We start from the raw sequence: 8,323 nt of genomic DNA on the forward strand, positions 1-8,323 counted from the left end.
ACTCATTTGCATGTGAATATATATTACATTCTCGGCAATTTTATCACCCATGTATATTCTTTTGTTCACCACCACAGTCAACATACTGAAGAATCACAACACCAGGATGCCTCTTGTCACCCTTTATAATCCACCTACTTCCTCACACCCAATTCCATTCCTAAGCCCTGGAAACCATAAGCATGTCTTGCATTTCTAAAATGTGTCATATCAAGAAAGTTATATATATGTGACCATACAAACAATTTCTTGCATACATAATCAACTCCTCTTTGTTGATAGGTGATATTCCATGGTATGCTTGTAACACAGGTGTATCTAACCATTCACCACTGAAGGATATCTAGGCTGATTCCAGTTTGTGGCTATTAAAAATAAAGCTGCAATGGGCATTAGCAGACAGGTTTTTGTGTGAACTTCAGTTTCCATTTCTCTCGGATGAATGTCCAGGAGTGTAGCTGATAGCCATATGACAGTGGTATGTCTAGAGAAACTGCTAACCTGTTTTCCAGAGTGGCTGTACCATTTTCCATTCCACTAACAAAGTAGGTGTGAAGGAGCTTCCCAAAGACATTATTACAATTTTTAATTTTAGCCATTCTAATAGTTCTACAGTGATATCCCATTGCAGTTTTAATTTGCATTTCCCTGATGGCTAGTAATGTTGAACATCTTTTCATGTCCTTAATTTGCTGTGTGCATTGTATATCCCCTTGGGAGAAATATGTATTCATATAGCCTAGTTTATAATTGGATTTTTTTCTGTTGAGTTTTTTTTATTCTAAACATCATGTTTATTAATATAGGTTACATAATTTTTTTAAAAAGAACATAAAAACGATAACATAATATTTTATAAGTACAGACTGATAATATAGTATAATAGCCATATTGAGTCAGAGGTATTTTAATATGTATACAGACTGAATAAACAATGAGAGTAAATTTCCACTGAATTCTATACAGTGAATTTAGAAACCAAATTAATAAAATCAATGCTAGCTTCTAGTTACAATATATACTTTTTATATAAATTATTCTATGATATCAGGAAATAGTTTGTTCTATCAAATAGGTAAGCATTTTCGTTTCAACTTTCTCCTTTTTTTTGCTCAAAATGCCAACTTTTTTTCATAAGGAGAAAAGATACATTTCAACCTAATTTCAAATTACTGTGTTAATAAGTCCATATTTTCTATATTTCATCTCATCATGGGGTTAAAAATGCTTTTTAAAATCATCTTATTAACTCAAGAAAAGGGGAAAAAATTTCAAAATCAATTTCATTTGTTTTTTTCAGATTGATACAATTGATTCTGTATAAAAACCTGATATAATTTATTGAAAATATTTATATCTTGTGTCCAATTAATGTAGATTGAAGGACTTATTTTGAAAAATGCACTTCTTGTATTATATTTTCACTTCAAGTTTTTACCACAGGAAGCAGTAACCCAAATGTTCAAGTTCTTCATCTGACAGGCCTTGCTTATATGAAACTTGCTTGGTGACATCTGGCTAAGAACACTTGTTTATATAATGACATATTTACTATGCATGTATCATACTCTACTTATTAGTCTACTGTGTTCTTCTTGAGGGCAGGTCTCAGTCTTATTGAACACTCTATGCCAGGCACCCATCACAGTGCCCAGAACACACAGTGGGTGTTCATGTTTGCCGCATGGGTCCCATCTGCTCGTGGTCCTTGCAGGGTAACTGCTGGAATTGAATGTGTCTTCTTTCTTTGTTTTTAAAACGGGCAAAGTCATATACATTCATTATCTCATGGTATAGCACACCCTCCTTTGCTGATTTCTAACAGACATGATTAGTTAACAGCCAACCTCAAAGGAACCCCAGGAGGAGAGAGCAGATCTGCGGCCCTGATCCCTCTGATCTCTGGAGGCTCAGCAGGAGGGTTTCTGGCCAATCTGTGTCTGAAATGGCCTTGCTGTGTATCTACTGCTCGGAGTCCTCCATCTGGGGGCAGGTTATTTTGGAAGCCAACCTAAAGTCACTAGTGGGACCTATGCTCATTTTTGGTACATATAGAGTGTGTAAAATGTCAAAAATGCTGCCCATATGGTCTGTTTTCTTAATTTAAAGACTCAAACACTGATACGTTTCAACTGAAAAACTGTAGATTTTCTATACACAGATAGTACTAAGTAAACACTGCTGTCGTACACTCTCAAAATACACTTATTTGCAAAAAGCTGGATAAACCCAAACTATAGAATACTTCAGTATTGATGGACATCTTCAGATGTTCAGGGCTAAACTCCACCAACCTAAACTTTGCATATTAAATCAGAGAATGAAAATTTATCTGGACCAAAAAAAAAGCAGGGTTTCAAAGTGCTTATTCTATACTTTACTGCAAATGATACAACTGTGTATATACAGATACACACACACATTGATGTAGTAAGTCGCCTAAATATATTAAAAAGTGACATTCAGTTATTATTGTAGCATTGGAAATACTCTCTTGGAATAACATTGTGTTCTCTTCCTGTTATCTCTTCCTAAGTAGCAAATACATATGCTTAGTGGCTCTTATAAGAAGGAGGCATGCAAATCATACATTTGGTATTTTAGATGGCATAGTGAATACTTTTTTGACAGGGACTACCAGAATTCTCAAGTTTTTTTGCTTTCCACCTTTTCTTTTTAATTCACTGGCAATCTCTTTTCCTAAATAAACAGCTTTTTGTATACACTGTTAGTCAGGTTCCTCGAGCAGGTATCCATTTTTCTTGCCATTAACTGACCACTGCTGTTATAACTGCTGGTATCAGAACCTTCTTTGCAGCACAGAATGCTGCAGAGGTACCTCTGGCACTCGGAGGAAACAAAATAGTAAATCAAGGGATCAATGCAGCAGCTTATGCTGCTGACAGACACAGAGGAGGAGGCAAAGCAGGCAGCTTCTGTCGTGGAAGTATGAGAAAGGAATGAGTAATGCAGAATCAGAAGGTCGTTTGTGGGTTCAAAGCAAATGAAGATGCAGAAAACAGCAGCCGACAAGAACACAGCCCGGGACTTCTCGCTCTGGTTGGCGACTGTGGAAGAGCTAAGACAGCAGATGGTAGACTGCATAACAGACTGTAGAAATGATCAATGGCAGAAAAAAGAAGACAGCGGAGAAGGCCGAGAAGCAATACGCATGACAGCCTTCCAAAAGGGTTTCCTTGAGCACATCGTGACAGGTGGTTATGTTGAGCCCCGGCACCTGGGTGGTTTGCTCCTTGAGTAGAAGAGGCACCGCCCCCGCGACGCCCCAGCCGGGCCAGGCGGGTGAAGGAAGCCCTCCCCAGGGGGCTCCAGGAGAGGGCCTGCGTGGGGCGCATCACAGCCAGAAACCGGTCAGTGCTTATGACTGTTATGGGCGTGGTGGAGGCGGACACGTTACAGTAAAACGCTGCGGTGACGAAGCGACACACTTCAGACCCACATTTCCAGTCGCTTCCAGAAAAGTAATAGCTGATCTTAAACGGGAGCACAGACACCCAAAGCACGCCGGCCACGGCCAGGTGGAACATGTACACCACGGCAGGCTTCCTGGCCTGCGTTCTCAGGACGAACACAACGGGGGCCGGGACGTTTAGAGGAGGGCTCGCTGCGAACACGCCAGGGCACGCCGAGGGGGTGAAAACAGCCAACCGGGTGCTGGTCCGATACCCCGAGGCATCTTCTGAGACGAACACAACGGGTAGTTTTTGAAGACGGCTGCCTTGATTGGCAGAGCTTACTCTGTCTTCGGTTAACTCGCTCTCACCGTTTTCCTCATACCCCCATGTCGGGAATGGTTCAGATCGATCACCGGAATTCATGAGAAAAAATGACCGGGGAGCCACTGTAGCATTTGTTGCTCCTCGCGGGCGGGCGGCCGGGCGTGCGGACGGCCGGCAGGGGCCGCACAGGCTGGGTCCCGTCGCCCCACTGTCCGCAGGCTCGGCGCGCTCCGCGTCCTGGCCGGGCTCCGGGCGAAGACCCGCCTTCCGCACGCTCGGCTCGGCGCTCGCTCCCCCAGCCGCGGGGCAGCAGCCGGCGGGCGGGCAGAGCGCTCACTGCCCGGGGCACAGGGAGGCGACTCCCTCTGTTTTTTACAGTTGAGTTTATATATCCTAGCTAGCAAACCTTTGATTGTAGGATTTGCAAATATTTTCTTCATAGCCTACAGCTTATATATTCATTCCCTTCACATGGATGTTTGGTATTTCTTTTCCTTGCCTTATTAAATGGCTAAAACTTCCAGTACTACGTTAAATATGAGTGGTTGAATGCTGACGTCTTTGTCCTCCTGTTCCAAGTCTTAAGGAAGGGGGAGAAGCATTAAGTATGATAGCTGTGGTTGTTTTTTGTTTGTTTGTTTTTGTAAAGGCTCTTTATCAAGTTCAGACAATGCCTCTCAGTTCTTAACTTGCTGAGAGATTTGTTCAATGATGAATGTTAGATTTTGTTAAATGCATTTTCTGCATGAATTGATAAGATCATATGATTTTTTTCCCCTTTAGCTTGTTGATATAATGGATTTCACAGATTGATTTAAAATTGTATCAGCTTTGTATTCCTGGAACAAATCTGATTAGACAATGATGTATAATTCTTTTTACAAAGTGATAGATTCAGTTGCTAACTTTTTTGAGAATTTTTGCAATGAATTCATGAGAGATATGGGAATATATTGTGATGTAGTTTAAAAAATAAAATCAAATCAGGGTAATACTGGCTTCATAAAATAAGTTGGGAGGTGCTCCTGCTATTTCCTGAAATAAATTACATAAAATTGGTTAATTTTTCTCCAAATGAATTTTAGAATTCTTCAGCGGAACCATATGAACTTAGGGATTCCTTTTTCTAGACATTCTAAATTGCAAATTCAATCTCTTTAATGTTTGTAGAGATATGCTGATTATCAATTTCATTTTGCATGAGATTTTTTAGTATGTGGGGTTTGTTTGGAATTGGTCCATTTCTTCTGTTTTTGAATTTTTAAGTAAATGGTTCAAACCATCCCACTGTTGTCTTTTTAATGGCTGAGAATCTGTATCAATATCCCCCAAATCATTGATTTGAATCTTCTCCTTTTAATTTTGTCAGACTTGCTAGACTTTCATGAATTTTATTGATTTTCCCCAAATAACAACTGTTTGTTTCATTTTTTCTTTTCAGTTTCATTTATTTCTACTCTTATCTTTATTATTTCCTTCCTTCTGCTTGTTTTGAATTTATTTTGACTTTATTTTCCTAGTTCCTGAGGTAGGAATTTAGGATATTTACTTTCTAATTTCTAATTAAACATTTAACAGTATAAATTTCTCAGCATTGCATTAGGTATAGCCCATGTATTTTGATATGTTGTGTTTGCATTCATTCAGTTTTATGTATCTTCAAATTTTGAGAAGTCCTCTTTGACCCATGGATTATTTAGAGTATTGTTTATTTTCCATAAAATAAACAATATTGTGTAGAGATATGACTGGCTTTTCTATTATTGATTTGTCATTTGAGTCTATTATGGTTATAGAATGCACACTATGTATGATTTTGGTTCTTTATAGTTGTTTAGGTTTGAATTTTGGCCCACGATGTGGTTTATTTTGGTGAGACACCTAAGGATGCTTGGAAAAAAATGTATATTTTTCTGTGTTCTACATGTATTAATTACATCCTGTTGGTTAATAGCGTTTAGATATTGTGTATACTTGCTGATTTTATGTCTGAGAGTTACCAAAGTTGCTAAGGGGGGATGCTGAAATCTCCAACTATAACTGTAGGTGTGTCTTTTTATCCTGTCAGCTCTATTGGTGTTTGTTTCATGTATTGTGAGGCTCTGGTTTGGTATGTACACATTTAGGAACATTATTTCTTCCTGTAGGATTGATCCTTTGATCATTATGGAAGGTCTTTTTCTCTCTGGCAATTTTCTTTGCTTTGAAATCTACTTGACTAGATATTAATATACTCAATCCTGATTTTATTTTTAAAAAAAGGAACAACTAATGTCCTCTGTGACCTTGATGGTATGATTGCTGGATCCTTTGTTATTTTCCTACAGCTCTCTGAGGCTTTCATTTTTTTTCAGTATATAGGCATTCCTATGTCTACTTTTATTGCACTTTGTAGACATTGTATTTTTTACAGTTGAAGGTTTGTGGCAATCCTGCATTGAGCAAGTCTGGTGGTAACATTTTTTTCCAGCAGAATTTGCTCAGTTTGTGTCTGCGTGCCACATTTTGCTTATTCTTGCAATATTTCAAAGTTTTCATTACTATTATTATATTTGCTGTGGTAAAATGTGATCAGTGATTATGACTTACTGAAAGCTCAGATTATGGTTAATATTTTTTCCTTAATTAAGGTATCATTGATGTACAATCTTATGAAGGTTTCACATGAGCAGCATTGTGGTTTCAACATTCACTCATATTATCAAGTCCACCTCACTCCATTGCAGTCACTGCCCATCAGCATAGTAAAATGCTGTAGAATCATTACTTGTCTTCTCCATGCTACACTGCCTTCCCTGTGACCTACCTATATTGTGATTACCAATTACAATGCCCCTTAATTCCCTTCTCCCTCCCCACCCCCTTCCCTTTGGTAACCACTAGTCCCTTTTTGGAGTCTATGAGTCTGCTGCTGTTTTGTTCCTTCGGTTTTGCTTTGTTGTGATACTCCACAAAAGAGTGAAATCTTTTGCTACTTGTCCTTCTCTGCCTGGCATATTTCACTGAGCATAATACCCTCTAGCTCCATCCATGTTGTTGCAAATGGTAGGATTTGTTTTCTTCTTATGGCTGAATAATATTCCATTGTACCACCTCTTCTTTATTCATTCATCTACTGATGGACACTTAGGTTGCTTCCATTTCTTGACTATTGTAAAAAGTGCTGCTATAAACATGGGGGTGTATATGTCTTGTCTTTTTAAATCAGGGACCTTGTTTTCTTTGGGTAAATTCCTGGGAGTGGAATTGCTGTATCAACTGGTATTTCCATTTTTAGATTTTTGAGGAACCTCCATATTGCTTACCACAATGGTTGAACTAATTTACATTCCCACCAACAGTGTAGGAGGGTTCCCCTTTCTCTGCATTCTTGCCAGCATTTGTTGTTCCTTATCTTTCGGATGTTGGCCATCCTAACCAGTGTGAGGTGATATCTCACTGTGGTTTTAATTTGCATTTCCCTGATAATTAGTGATGTGGAGCATCTTTTCATGTGCCTGTTAGCTATCTGAATTTCTTCTTTGGAGAAGTGTCTGCTAAGATCCTCTGCCCATATTTTTAATCAGGTTATTTGTTTTTTTTGTGTTGAGGCATGTGAGCTCTTAATATATTTCAGATGTTAAACATTTATCAGATATGTCATTTATGAATATATTCTCCTATACTGTAGGATGCCTTTTTGTTCTACTGATGGTGCCCTTTGCTGTACAGAAGCTTTTTAGTTTGATGTAGTCCCAATTGTTCATTTTTGCTTCTGTTCTCCTTGCCCAAGGAGATGTGTTCAGGAAAAAGTTGCTCATGTTTATATTTTTGCCTATATTTTCTTCTTAGAGTTTTATGGTATCATGACTTACATTCAGGTCTTTAATCCATTTTGAGTTCACTTTTGTGTATGGAGTTAGTCAATAAGGTTTTCTCTTACATGTAGCTGTCCAGTTTTGCAAACACCAGCTGTTGGAGAGGCTGCCATTTCCTTCACTGTATGTCCATGGCTCCTTTATCATATATTAATTGACCATACATGTGTGGATTTATATCTGGGATGTCTATTCTGTTCCATTGATCTATGGGTCTGTTCTTGTGCCAGAACCAAATTGTTCTGATCACTGTGGCTTTGTAGTAGAGCTTGAAGATGGGGAGCATAATCCCTCCAGCTTTGTTTTTCTTTCCAGGATTGCTTTGGCTATTCAGGGTCTTTTGTGGTTCCATATGAATTTTAGAACTATTTGTTCTAGTTTGCTGAAGAATGTTGTTGGTATTTTGATAGGGATTACATTGAATCTGTGGATTACTTTAGGTAGGATGGCCATTTTGACAATATTAATTCTTCCTATCTATGAGCAAGAGATGTATTTCCATTTATTGGTGTCTTTAATTTCTCTCATGAGTGTCTTGTAGTTTTCAGGATATAGATCTTTCACCCCCTTGGTTAGGTTTATTCCTAGCTATTTAATTCTTTTGAGTGGAATTGTTTTCATGATTTCTCTTTCAGCTAGTATATAAGAATGCAACAGATTTCTGTGAATTAATTTTGTATCCTGTAACTTTGCCACATTCAGTTATTAGTTCTAGTAGTTTTTTGG

General features: G+C 38.4%; 1 pseudogene; it reads right to left on the reverse strand.

The window, feature by feature from the left end:
• Positions 1–1,552: 1,552 nt before the first annotated feature.
• On the reverse strand, positions 1,553–4,194 carry LOC108389995 (proteinase-activated receptor 1-like; annotated as a pseudogene).
• Between the last annotated feature and the right edge of the window lie 4,129 nt (positions 4,195–8,323).

The sequence above is a fragment of the Manis javanica genome, chromosome 18, assembly GCF_040802235.1.
Source record: "Manis javanica isolate MJ-LG chromosome 18, MJ_LKY, whole genome shotgun sequence".
In the NCBI taxonomy this organism is placed as follows: Eukaryota; Metazoa; Chordata; class Mammalia; order Pholidota; family Manidae; genus Manis; species Manis javanica.